At 49.3% G+C, this 15,000-nt stretch overlaps 1 pseudogene; it reads right to left on the bottom strand.

Moving 5' to 3' along the window:
- Positions 1 to 15,000, bottom strand: part of LOC124021630 — a 69,565-nt pseudogene that overhangs the window by 42,001 nt on the left and 12,564 nt on the right.

Genomic DNA, 15,000 nt, shown 5'->3' with positions numbered 1-15,000 from the left:
CTGTAGGTTCATATATATATATATATATATATATATATATATATATATATATATATATATATATATATGCCATTTAGCAGACGCTTTTATCCAAAGCGACTTACAGTCATGTGTGCATACATTCTACGTATGGGTGGTCCCAGGGATCGAACCCACTACCCTGGCGTTACAAGCGCCATGCTCTACCAACTGAGCTACAGAAGGACCACATGCTCTACAACATCCGCAGAGTACGACCCTACCTCACACAGGAAGCGGCGCAGGTCCTAATCCAGGCACTTGTCATCTCCCGTCTGGATTACTGCAACTCGCTGTTGGCTGGGCTCCCTGCCTGTGCCATTAAACCCCTACAACTCATCCAGAACGCCGCAGCCCGTCTGGTGTTCAACCTTCCCAAGTTCTCTCACGTCACCCCGCTCCTCCGCTCTCTCCACTGGCTTCCAGTTGAAGCTCGCATCCGCTACAAGACCATGGGTGCTTGCCTACGGAGCTGTGAGGGGAACGGCACCTCAGTACCTCCAGGCTCTGATCAGGCCCTACACCCAAACAAGGGCACTGCGTTCATCCACCTCTGGCCTGCTCGCCTCCCTACCACTGAGGAAGTACAGTTCCCGCTCAGCCCAGTCAAAACTGTTCGCTGCTCTGGCCCCCCAATGGTGGAACAAACTCCCTCACGACGCCAGGACAGCGGAGTCAATCACCACCTTCCGAAGACACCTGGAACCCCGCCTCTTTAAGGAATACCTAGGATAGGATAAGTAATCCTTCTCACCCCCCCCCTTTTAAGATTTAGATGCACTATTGTAAAGTGACTGTTCCACTGGATGTCATAAGGTGAATGCACCAATTTGTAAGTCGCTCTGGATAAGAGCGTCTGCTAAATGACTTAAATGTAAATGTAAAGTACAACTGCACACACACGCTCAAACACAAACCTCCCCCTATCAGATTAGAGCCATAATGGAGCCATCTACCACCCCCCACTATCAGATTAGAGCCATAATGGAGCCATCTACCACCCCCCACTATCAGATTAGAGCCATAATGGAGACATCTAACCCCCCCCCACTATCAGATTAGAGCCATAATGGAGACATCTATCCCCCCCACTATCAGATTAGAGCCATAATGGAGACATCTATCCCCCCCACTATCAGATTAGAGCCATAATGGAGCCATCTACCACCCCCCACTATCAGATTAGAGCCATAATGGAGACATCTACCCCTCCCTCCTATCAGATTAGAGCCATAATGGAGACATCTATCCCCCCACTATCAGATTAGAGCCATAATGGAGACATCTACCCCCCCACTATCAGATTAGAGCCATAATGGAGACATCTACCCCCCTCCCTCCTATCAGATTAGAGCCATAATGGAGACATCTACCCCCCTCCCCCTATCAGATTAGAGCCATAATGGAGACATCTATCCCCCCCCACTATTAGATTAGAGCCATAATGGAGACATCTACCCCCCACTATCAGATTAGAGCCATAATGGAGACATCTACCCCCCCACTATCAGATTAGAGCCATAATGGAGACATCTACCCCCCCCCACTATCAGATTAGAGCCATAATGGAGACATCTACCCCCCTCTATCAGATTAGAGCCATAATGGAGACATCTACCCCCCCCCCACTATCAGATTAGAGCCATAATGGAGACATCTACCCCCCCTCTATCAGATTAGAGCCATAATGGAGACATCTACCCCCCCCTCTATCAGATTAGAGCCATAATGGAGTCATCTACCCCCTATCAGATTAGAGCCATAATGGAGTCATCTACCCCCCTCCCCACTAAATGCCCCTGGGCCCATCTACCCCCCCCTCCCCACTAAATGCCCCTGGGCCCATCTACCCCCCTCCCCACTGAATGCCCCTGGGCCCATCTACCCCCCCCTCCCCACTGAATGCCCCTGGGCCCATCTACCCCCCCCCTCCCCACTGAATGCCCCTGGGCCCATCTACCCCCCCCCCTCCCCACTGAATGCCCCTGGGCCCATCTACCCCCTCCCCACTGAATGCCCCTGGGCCCATCTACCCCCTCCCCACTGAATGCCCCTGGGCCCATCTACCCCCCCTCCCCACTGAATGCCCCTGGGCCCATCTACCCCCCTCCCCACTGAATGCCCCTGGGCCCATCTACCCCCCCTCCCCACTGAATACCCCTGGGCCCATCTACCCCCCCTCCCCACTGAATGCCCCTGGGCCCATCTACCCCCCTCCCCACTGAATGCCCCTGGGCCCATCTACCCCCTCCCCACTGAATGCCCCTGGGCCCATCTACCCCCTCCCCACTGAATGCCCCTGGGCCCATCTACCCCCTCCCCACTGAATGCCCCTGGGCCCATCTACCCCCCCCTCCCCACTGAATACCCCTGGGCCTACCTGTCCTACGTCCTCCATGAAGAACTCTGAGTAGTCCAGCTGTGGTTTCTCTCCTACACACACATCTACCCCCCCCATAATGGAGTCATCTACCCGCCCCCATAATGGAGTCATCTACCCCCCTCCCCACTGAATGCCCCTGGGCCCATCTACCCCCCCTCCCCACTGAATACCCCTGGGCCTACCTGTCCTACGTCCTCCATGAAGAACTCGGAGTAGTCCAGCTGTGGTTTCTCAGACTCTTGTCCCAACGACGCGTGTGTCCCAACGACGCATTCAGTTCCCCATACTTCTGATCGCCGTTCTCCTACACACACACACACACACACACACACACACACACACACACACACACACACACACACACACACACACACACACACACACACACACACACACACACACACACACACACACACACACACACACACGCTCGGTTTCATTTGAGGCAAGTCATTGGCACATCTAGGAATGAAACCCATATGTTCATCCCCTCTCCCTCATCCATCCCCCCTTCCCTCCCATCCCCCTCTCCCTCATCCATCCCCCCTCATCCATCCCCCTCCTCCCTCTCCCTCATCCATCCCCCTTCCTCCCTCTCCCTCATCCATCCCCCCTTCCTCCCTCTCCCTCATCCATCCCCCTTCCTCCCTCTCCCTCATCCATCCCCCTTCCTCCCTCTCCCTCATCCATCCCCCTTCCTCCCTCTCCCTCATCCATCCCCCTTCCTCCCTCTCCCTCATCCATCCCCCTTCCTCCCTCTCCCTCATCCATCCCCCTTCCCCCTCTCCCTCATCCATCCCCCTTCCCCCTCTCCCTCATCCATCCCCCTTCCTCCCTCTCCCTCATCCATCCCCCTTCCTCCCTCTCCCTCATCCATCCCCCTTCCCCCTCTCCCTCATCCATCCATCCACCCTCCCACTCTTCTCCATCCATCCACCCCTCCCACTCTTCTCCATCCATCCACCCCTCCCACTCTTCTCCATCCATCCACCCCTCCCACTCTTCTCCATCCATCCACCCCTCTCTCCCTCCCCTCCATCCATCCACCCCTCTCTCCCTCCCCCTCCATCCCTCCCACTCTTCTCCATCCATCCACCCCTCCCACTCTTCTCCATCCATCCACCCCTCCCACTCTTCTCCATCCATCCACCCCTCCCACTCTTCTCCATCCATCCACCCCTCCCACTCTTCTCCATCCATCCACCCCTCCCACTCTTCTCCATCCATCCACCCTCCCACTCTTCTCCATCCATCCACCCCTCCCACTCTTCTCCATCCATCCACCCTCCCACTCTTCTCCATCCATCCACCCCTCCCACTCTTCTCCATCCATCCACCCATCCCACTCTTCTCCATCGATCCACCCCTCCCACTCTTCTCCATCGATCCACCCTCCCACTCTTCTCCATCGATCCACCCCTCCCACTCTCCTCCATCCATCCACCCCTCCCACTCTCCTCCATCCACCCCTCCCACTCTCCTCCATCCACCCCTCCCACTCTCCTCCATCCACCCCTCCCTCCCCCTCCATCCATCCACCCCTCCCTCCCCTCCATCCATCCACCCTCCCTCCCCCTCCATCCATCCACCCCTCCCTCCCCCTCCATCCATCCACCCCTCCCTCCCCCTCCATCCATCCACCCCTCCCTCCCCCTCCATCCATCCACCCCTCCCTCCCCTCCATCCATCCACCCCTCCCACTCTTCTCCATCCATCCACCCCTCCCTCCCCCTCCATCCATCCACCCCTCCCACTCTTCTCCATCCATCCACCCCTCCCTCCCCTCCATCCATCCACCCCTCCCTCCCTCCCTCCCCCTCCATCCACCCATCCCACTCTTCTCCATCCATCCACCCCACCCTCTCTATTCCAGCCAACCCCGCCACCCCTCCCTACCTCGAAACTCTTGTTCTTCTCTTGTGTGACATCACTCATCCCCTTGAGGACCTGTTTAGCCTGGTCGTCTTGACTACTGTCCTTCCTCCTCCTCAGCCTCATCTTCCTCGCCAAGGGGTCCCGTGGGCTGGCCCCTACACACACACACACACACACACACACACACACACACACACACACACACAAAATGTATTGAGCGTTTCTAAAGCAAGTCAGTGCATTTCTCTGTCTGGGACTTTCACCTCCCCAGGACCGAGACCCGCCTCCCCAGGACCGAGACCCGCCTCCCCAGGACCTAGACCCGCCTCCCCAGGACCTAGACCCGCCTCCCCAGGACCTAGACCCGCCTCCCCAGGACCTAGACCCACCTCCCCAGGACCTAGACCCACCTCCCCAGGACCTAGACCCACCTCCCCAGGACCTAGACCCACCTCCCCAGGACCTAGACCCACCTCCCCCTGCAGCAGATATTACAGCAGGGGATGCTCCAGCCAGTCTTAGTTGGTTCTGAAGAGAGAAGTCGATGTTGTACCACTCTGCTGTCCTGTCCACCGGCTTGGGAGGCATCACCAGGTTGGGGTTCTCACGTACATCTAGAACCTAGAAGACACACAGAGGAGAGACCACTTACAACCTAGAACATCTAGAACATTTTGAACCTAAAACACAGGGTAGAATGTCTAGAACATTTAGAACAGTTAGAACCTAGAACACAGGGTAAAACATATATATCCTAGAACACAGGGCAGAACATCTAGAATCTAGAACAGAGGACAGTGTGTACCTCTAGGTCGATGAGGAAGTGGATGGCTTCAGGAAGAGTCACCAGACGATTCTTATTCAGAACCAACTTCTTCAGCTTCCCACACCTACACAACAACAACAAGTTGATCCACTACACAGCAGGTACTGTCAAAACATCAAAACATGTCACAAAATGGCATCATGAAATACCGGCTGGGAAGCATGCGGACACCTTAAGTGTGTCCCTCGGGTATGACGTGAGGTACCCACCTACAGAGTCCCTCGGGTATGACGTGAGGTACCCACCTACAGAGTCCCTCGGGTATGACGCGAGGTACCCACCTAGAGGGTATGACGCGAGGTACCCACCTAGAGGGTATGACGCGAGGTACCCACCTAGAGGGTATGACGCGAGGTACCCACCTAGAGGGTATGACGCGAGGTACCCACCTAGAGGGTATGACGCGAGGTACCCACCTAGAGGGTATGACGCGAGGTACCCACCTAGAGGGTATGGACGCGAGGTACCCACCTAGAGGGTATGACGCGAGGTACCCACCTAGAGGGTATGACGCGAGGTACCCACCTAGAGGGTATGACGCGAGGTACCCACCTAGAGGGTATGACGCGAGGTACCCACCTAGAGGGTATGACGCGAGGTACCCACCTAGAGGGTATGACGCGAGGTACCCACCCAGAGGGTATGACGCGAGGTACCCACCTAGAGGGTATGACGCGAGGTACCCACCTAGAGGGTATGACGCGAGGTACCCACCTAGAGGGTATGACGCGAGGCACCCACCTAGAGGGTATGACGCGAGGTACCCACCTAGAGGGTATGACGCGAGGTACCCACCTAGAGGGTATGACGCGAGGTACCCACCTAGAGGGTATGACGCGAGGTACCCACCTAGAGGGTATGACGCGAGGTACCCACCTAGAGGGTATGACGCGAGGTACCCACCTAGAGGGTATGACGCGAGGTACCCACCTAGAGGGTATGACGCGAGGTACCCACCTAGAGGGTATGACGCGAGGTACCCACCTAGAGGGTATGACGCGAGGTACCCACCTAGAGGGTATGACGCGAGGTACCCACCTAGAGGGTATGACGCGAGGTACCCACCTAGAGGGTATGACGCGAGGTACCCACCTAGAGGGTATGACGCGAGGTACCCACCTAGAGGGTATGACGCGAGGTACCCACCTAGAGGGTATGACGCGAGGTACCCACCTAGAGGGTATGACGCGAGGTACCCACCTAGAGGGTATGACGCGAGGTACCCACCTAGAGGGTATGACGCGAGGTACCCACCTAGAGGGTATGACGCGAGGTACCCACCTAGAGGGTATGACGCCCAGGTACCCACCTAGAGGGTATGACGCGAGGTACCCACCTAGAGGGTATGACGCGAGGTACCCACCTAGAGGGTATGACGCGAGGTACCCACCTAGAGGGTATGACGCGAGGTACCCACCTAGAGGGTATGACGCGAGGTACCCACCTAGAGGGTATGACGCGAGGTACCCACCTACAGAGTCCCTCTGGTATTAGTTCCAGGTTGTTGTTAGCAGCCATGAACTCCTGCAGACTGGATAACTTCCCCACGCCAGATGGAACTCCATCGAAGTCCAGCTTGTTACTGTTCACATAAAGCTTCTTCAACTTCCCCAGCTTACAGATAGCAGACTGGAGAGAGACAGGGGAGGGGTAAGACAATTATAACAGGGGGTAAGACTGATTATATAAACCTTGAAATGTCTATCTTATGGAAAACCTGTTCTGAGTGTTATGTTTATATAGTTGGACGTGCATCAGGGGGTTATAAAGGGTCGTACCATTGCTAAGTGCAAGGGGTTATAATGTGCATCAGGGGGTTATAACATGTTATAGAGGGTCGTACCATAGCAAAGTGCAAGGGGTTATAATGTGTATCAGGGGGGTTATAATGTGTATCAGGGGGGTTATAATGTGTATCAGGGTGTTATGTGTTATAACGCTTTGTACAGACAGACGAGAGAGAGACATGTTCTTACAGGCAGTGATGTGAGTTGGTTCCTGCTGAGGTTGAGTGTCTCTAGCTGAGTCCATTGGTCGATGCAGAGGGAGAGCTCTGAGATCTGATTGGAGGAGAGGTTGAGACGCTTCAGACTGCTCAGCGTATAGAGACACTCAGGAACCCGACTCAGGTCGTTGAAGGACAGGTCCACGTCTAAGGAGAGACCACATAAAGGACATTCATTTCCTGACTTCAGTCTTGGCTTGTGTGTGTGTGTGTGTGTTACCTGCCGTGTGTGTGTGTGTGTGTGTGTTACCTGCCGTGTGTGTGTGTGTGTGTGTGTGTGTGTGTGTGTGTGTGTGTGTTACCTGCCAGGTGTGTGTGTGTGTGTGTGTTACCTGCCAGGTGTGTGTGTGTGTGTGTGTTACCTGCCAGGTGTGTGTGTGTGTGTGTGTTACCTGCCAGGTGTGTGTGTGTGTGTGTGTACCTGCCAGGTGTGTGTGTGTGTGTGTGTGTGTTACCTGCCAGGTGTGTGTGTGTGTGTGTGTTACCTGCCAGGTGTGTGTGTGTGTGTGTGTGTTACCTGCCAGGTGTGTGTGTGTGTGTGTTACCTGCCAGGTGTGTGTGTGTGTGTGTTACCTGCCAGGTGTGTGTGTGTGTGTGTTACCTGCCAGGTGTGTGTGTGTGTGTGTGTGTGTGTGTGTGTGTGTGTGTGTGTGTGTGTGTGTGTGTGTGTGTGTGTGTGTGTGTGTGTGTGTGTGTGTGTGTGTGTTACCTGCCAGGTGTGTGTGTGTGTGTGTTACCTGCCAGGTATGTGTGTGTTTGTGTTACCTGCCAGGTGTATGTGTGTTTGTGTTACCTGCCAGGTGTATCAGTCCCTCCAGACTGGTAGGCATGTTGCTCTGGGTTCTCTGGGTGCTCCTCAGGTGGAGAGTCTGGAGGGCCACCATGGCTGGCAGCTGGCTGCTCACACACAGGAGGACTTAGAAAGCTTCGTACCATAGCTGGGCGTGCATCAGGGGGTTATAAACCTTAATATTATAGCTGGGCGTGCATCAGGGGGTTATAAACCTTCATATTATAGCTGGGCGTGCATCAGGGGGTTATAAACCTTCATATTATAGCTGGGCGTGCATCAGGGGGTTATAAACCTTCATATTATAGCTGGGCGTGCATCAGGGGGTTATAATGTGTATTATGGTGTTATAAACCTTCATATTATAGCTGGGCGTGCACCAGGGGGTTATAAACCTTCATATTATAGCTGGGCGTGCACCAGGGGGTTATAAACCTTCATATTATAGCTGGGCGTGCATCAGGGGGTTATAATGTGTATTAAGGTGTTATAAACCTTCATATTATAGCTGGGCGTGCATCAGGGGGTTATAATGTGTATTAAGGTGTTATAAACCTTCATATTATAGCTGGGCGTGCATCAGGGGGTTATAAACCTTCATATTATAGCTGGGCGTGCATCAGGGGGTTATAATGTGTATTAAGGGGTTATAAACCTTCATATTATAGCTGGGCGTGCATCAGGGGGTTATAATGTGTATTAAGGGGTTATAAACCTTCATATTATAGCTGGGCGTGCATCAGGGGGTTATAAACCTTCATATTATAGCTGGGCGTGCATCAGGGGGTTATAAACCTTCATATTATAGCTGGGCGTGCATCAGGGGGTTATAAACCTTCATATAGCTGGGCGTGCATCAGGGGGTTATAAACCTTCATATTATAGCTGGGCGTGCATCAGGGGGTTATAATGTGTATTAAGGTGTTATAAACCTTCATATTATAGCTGGGAGTGCATCAGGGGGTTATAATGTGTATTAAGGGGTTATAAACCTTCATATTATAGCTGGGCGTGCATCACGGGGTTATAATGTGTATTAAGGGGTTATAAACCTTCATATTATAGCTGGGAGTGCATCAGGGGGTTATAAACCTTCATATTATAGCTGCGCGTGCATCAGGGGGTTATAAAGTGTATTAAGGTGTTATAAACCTTCATATTATAGCTGGGTGTGCATCAGGGGGTTATAAAGTGTATTAAGGTGTTATAAACCTTCATATTATAGCTGGGTGTGCATCAGGGGGTTATAATGTGTATTAAGGTGTTATAAAACTTCATATTATAGCTGAGCGTGTATCAGGGGGTTATAAAGTGTATTAAGGTGTTGTGTTATAAAGCTTTGTACAGTAGCTGGGCGTGCCTCAGGGGGTAATAACATGTTATGTAAGTCGCTCTGGATAAGAGCGTCTGCTAAATGACTTAAATGTAAATGTAAATAGTCTCATAGCTAAGTGCAACTCAAGGAGTTATGTGTGGTACTGTAGCTGGGCATGCATTCAGATGGTTATAATGTGTTATAATGCTTGGTACCGTAGCTGGGCGTGCATTCAGATGGTTATAATGTGTTATAATGCTTGGTACCGTAGCTGGGCGTGCATTCAGATGGTTATAATGAGTTATAATGCTTGGTACCGTAGCTGGGCGTGCATTCAGATGGTTATAATGAGTTATAATGCTTGGTACCGTAGCTGGGCGTGCATTCAGATGGTTATAATGTGTTATAATGCGTCATACCGTAGCTGGGCGTGCATCAGGGGATTGTTGTTCAGGATGAGGGTCTGCAGGTGGACGAGGCGTCTCATCTGAGGGGGAGGCTGTCCAGCTTGTTGTCACTCAGGTCCAGGTACAGCAGGTCAGTCAGGTTGATGAACAACTGGTTAGGGATGGCATCGATGCTGGGAGGAGGAGGAGGGTCGGTATTAGGTTATAAGGCAGGTTGATGAACAACTGGTTAGGGATGGCATCGATGCTGGGAGGAGGAGGAGGGTCGGTATTAGGTTATAAGGCAGGTTAATAAACAACTGGTTTGGGATGGCATCGATGCTGGGAGGAGGAAGAGGAGGGTCGGTATTAGGTTATAAGGCAGGTTGATATGGATGGCATCGATGCTGGGAGGAGGAGGAGGGTCGGTATTAGGTTATAAGGCAGGTTGATAAACAACTGGTTAGGGATGGCATCGATGCTGGGAGGAGGAGGGTCGTTATTAGGTTATAAGGCAGGTTGATGAACAACTGGTTAGGGATGGCATAGATGCTGGGAGGAGGAGGGTCGGTATTAGGTTAGGAGGAGGAGAATAATCTACGATACAGTGCCTTCGGAAAGTATTCAGACCCCTTGACTTTTTACATTACAGCCTTGTTTTCAAATGAATTAAATTGTTTTTTCCACCTAATCGATCTACACACAATACCCCATAACGACATCACAATACCCCATAACGACATCACAATACCCCATAACGACATCACAATACCCCATAACGACATCACAATCACCCCATAACGACATCACAATCACCCCATAACGACATCACAATCACCCCATAACGACATCACAATCACCCCATAACGACATCACAATCACCCCATAACGACATCACAATCACCCCATAACGACATCACAATCACCCCATAACGACATCACAATCACCCCATAACGTCATCACAATCACCCCATAACGACATCACAATCACCCCATAACGACATCACAATACCCCATAACGACATCACAATACCCCATAACGACATCACAATACCCCATAACGACATCACAATCACCCATAACGACATCACAATCACCCCATAACGACATCACAATCACCCCATAACGACATCACAATCACCCCATAACGTCATCACAATACCCCATAATGACATCACAATACCCCCATAACGACATCACAATCACCCCATAACGTCATCACAATACCCCATAATGACATCACAATACCCCCATAACGACATCACAATCACCCCATAACGTCATCACAATACCCCATAATGACATCACAATCACCCCATAACGACATCACAATCACCCCATAACGTCATCACAATCACCCCATAACGTCATCACAATACCCCATAATGACATCACAATACCCCATAATGACAAAAGCAAAAAATGTTTTTTATTCATGTTTGCTAATTTTTACAAATTAAACATTGAAATATCACATAGGTATTCTGACCCTTTACTCAGTACTTTGTTGAAGCACCTTTGGCAGAGATTACAGCCTCTAGTCTTCTTGGGTATGACGCGACAAGCTTGGCACACCTGTATTTGGGGAGTTTCTCCCATTCTTCTCTGCAGATCCTCTCAAGCTCTGTCAGGTTGGACAGGGAGTGTCACTGCACAGCTATTTTCAGGTCTCTCCAGAGGTGTTTGATCGGGTTCAAGTCCGGGCTCTGGCTGGCCCACTCAAGGACATTCAGAGACTTGTCCCGGCCACTCCTTCGTTGTCTTGGCTGTGTGCTTAGGTCGTTGTCCTGTTGGAAGGTGAACCTTCGACCCCAGTCTGAGGTTCTGGAGCAGGTTTACATCAAGATCTCTTTGTACTTTTCTCCGTTCATCTTTCCCTCGACCCTGACAAGTCTCCCAGTCCCTGCTGCTGAAAAACATCCTAACAGCATGATGCTGCCACCACCATGCTTCACTGTAAGGATGGTGCCAGGTTTCCTCCAGACGTGACGCTTGACAGTCAGGTCAAAGAGAATCCAGATGCAGAAACATCTCAAGGATGATCAAGCACTTGAGCTTAAAGAATCCAGTTGTAGAAACATCTCAAGGGTGATCAAGCACTTGAGCTTAAAGAATCCAGTTGTAGAAACATCTCAAGGGTGATCAAGCACTTGAGCTTAGTTTCCCATCTCATAGCAAATAGTCTGAATACTGATGTAAAGAAGGTATTTCAGTTCTTTATTTGTAATACATTTGCAAACATTTCTAAAAACCTGTATTCACTTTTGTCCTTATAGGGTATTGTGATGTCATAGGGTATTGTGATGTCATTATAGGGTATTGTGTGTAAGAGACAAAATAATATTGAATCCATTTTAAAATAAGGCTGTAAAGTAACAAAATGCGGAAAAGGTCAAGGGGTCTGAATACTTTCCAAAGGCTCTGTATGTATGATATATTTCTATCCTGTTATAGCTTAAGTTATAAGGCCTGTTATTAGAGGTTATAAGGCCTGTTAGAGGTTATAAGGCCTGTTAGAGGTTATAAGGCCTGTTACTCACCTGTTAGAGGTTATAAGGCCTGTTAGAGGTTATAAGGCCTGTTATTAGAGGTTATAAGGCCTGTTACTAGAGGTTATAAGGCCTGTTAGAGGTTATAAGGCCTGTTAGAGGTTATAAGGCCTGTTAGAGGTTATAAGGCCTGTTACTCGCCTGTTAGAGGTTATAAGGCCTGTTAGAGGTTATAAGGCCTGTTACTCGCCTGTTAGAGGTTATAAGGCCTGTTACTAGAGGTTATAAGGCCTGTTACTCGCCTGTTAGAGGTTATAAGGCCTGTTACTCGAGGTTATAAGGCCTGTTACTAGAGGTTATAAGGCCTGTTAGAGGTTATAAGGCCTGTTACTCGCCTGTTAGAGGTTATAAGGCCTGTTACTCGCCTGTTATTAGAGGTTATAAGGCCTGTTACTCGCCTGTTATTAGAGGTTATAAGGCCTGTTACGCGCCTGTTATTAGAGGTTATAAGGCCTGTTAGTCGCCTGTTATTAGAGGTTATAAGGCCTGTTAGTCGCCTGTTATTAGAGGTTATAAGGCCTGTTAGTCGCCTGTTATTAGAGGTTATAAGGCCTGTTAGTCGCCTGTTATTAGAGGTTATAAGGCCTGTTAGTCGCCTGTTATTAGAGGTTATAAGGCCTGTTAGTTATAAGCCTGTTATTAGAGGTTATAAGGCCTGTTAGTCGCGTGTTATTAGAGGTTATAAGGCCTGTTAGTCGCCTGTTATTAGAGGTTATAAGGCCTGTTAGTCGCCTGTTATTAGAGGTTATAAGGCCTGTTAGTCGCCTGTTATTAGAGGTTATAAGGCCTGTTATTAGAGGTTATAAGGCCTGTTATTAGAGGTTATAAGGCCTGTTAGTCACCTGTTATTAGAGGTTATAAGGCCTGTTATTAGAGGTTATAAGGCCTGTTATTAGAGGTTATAAGGCCTGTTATTAGAGGTTATAAGGCCTGTTAGTCACCTGTTATTAGAGGTGTGGTCCTTCTGTAGCTCAGTTGGTAGAGCATGGCGCTTGTAACGCCAGGGTAGTGGGTTCGATTCCCGGGACCACCCATACGTAGAATGTATGCACACATGACTGTAAGTCACTTTGGATAAAAGCGTCCGCTAAATGGCATATATTATATTATTATTATTATATATATTATTATATTATTATTATTATAGGTTATAAGGCCTGTTATTAGAGGTTATAAGGCCTGTTACTCGCCTGTTACTAGAGGTTATAAGGCCTGTTACTAGAGGTTATAAGGCCTGTTACTAGAGGTTATAAGGCCTGTTACTAGAGGTTATAAGGCCTGTTACTAGAGGTTATAAGGCCTGTTACTAGAGGTTATAAGGCCTGTTACTAGAGGTTATAAGGCCTGTTACTAGAGGTTATAAGGCCTGTTACTAGAGGTTATAAGGCCTGTTAGAGGTTATAAGGCCTGTTACTCGCCTGTTATTAGAGGTTATAAGGCCTGTTATTAGAGGTTACTCGCCTGTTATTAGAGGTTATAAGGCCTGTTATTAGAGGTTACTCGCCTGTTATTAGAGGTTATAAGGCCTGTTAGAGGTTATAAGGCCTGTTATTAGAGGTTACTCGCCTGTTACTAGAGGTTATAAGGCCTGTTATTAGAGGTTATAAGGCCTGTTATTAGAGGTTATAAGGCCTGTTATTAGAGGTTATAAGGCCTGTTATTAGAGGTTATAAGGCCTGTTACTCGCCTGTTATTAGAGGTTATAAGGCCTGTTAGAGGTTATAAGGCCTGTTAGAGGTTATAAGGCCTGTTAGAGGTTATAAGGCCTGTTAGAGGTTATAAGGCCTGTTAGTCACCTGTTACTAGAGGTTATAAGGCCTGTTACTAGAGGTTATAAGGCCTGTTACTCGCCTGTTACTAGAGGTTATAAGGCCTGTTACTAGAGGTTATAAGGCCTGTTACTAGAGGTTATAAGGCCTGTTAGAGGTTACTCGCCTGTTATTAGAGGTTATAAGGCCTGTTATTAGAGGTTATAAGGCCTGTTATTAGAGGTTATAAGGCCTGTTACTCGCCTGTTATTAGAGGTTATAAGGCCTGTTATTAGAGGTTATAAGGCCTGTTACTCGCCTGTTATTAGAGGTTATAAGGCCTGTTATTAGAGGTTATAAGGCCTGTTAGTCGCCTGTTATTAGAGGTTATAAGGCCTGTTATTAGAGGTTATAAGGCCTGTTATTAGAGGTTATAAGGCCTGTTACTCGCCTGTTATTAGAGGTTATAAGGCCTGTTAGAGGTTATAAGGCCTGTTAGAGGTTATAAGGCCTGTTAGTCACCTGTTATAAGAGGTTCTACCTGTTGTGGCTGAGGTTGTTATTAGAGGTTATAAGGCCTGTTAGTCACCTGTTATAACATATTATAAGTGGTTCTACCTGTTGTGGCTGAGGTTGTTAGTAGAGGTTATAAGAGGTTCTACCTGTTGTGGCTGAGGTTGTTAGTAGAGGTTATAAGAGGTTCTACCTGTTGTGGCTGAGGTTGTTAGTAGAGGTTATAAGAGGTTCTACCTGTTGTGGCTGAGGTTGTTAGTAGAGGTTATAAGAGGTTCTACCTGTTGTGGCTGAGGTTGTTAGTAGAGGTTATAAGAGGTTCCACCTGTTGTGGCTGAGGTTGTTAGTAGAGGTTATAAGAGGTTCTACCTGTTGTGGCTGAGGTTGTTAATAGAGGTTATAAGAGGTTCTACCTGTTGTGGCTGAGGTTGTTAGTAGGGGTTATAAGAGGTTCTACCTGTTGTGGCTGAGGTTGTTAGAGGTTATAAGAGGTTCTACCTGTTGTGGCTGAGGTTGTTAGTAGGGGTTATAAGAGGTTCTACCTGTTGTGGCTGAGGTTGTTAGTAGAGGTTATAAGAGGTTCTACCTGTT

The sequence above is a fragment of the Oncorhynchus gorbuscha genome, unplaced genomic scaffold (assembly GCF_021184085.1).
Source record: "Oncorhynchus gorbuscha isolate QuinsamMale2020 ecotype Even-year unplaced genomic scaffold, OgorEven_v1.0 Un_scaffold_1152, whole genome shotgun sequence".
Lineage (NCBI taxonomy): Eukaryota > Metazoa > Chordata > Actinopteri > Salmoniformes > Salmonidae > Oncorhynchus > Oncorhynchus gorbuscha.
The sequence above is the reverse complement of the archived record's forward strand: the minus strand, read 5'-3'. Positions and strand labels throughout refer to the sequence as shown.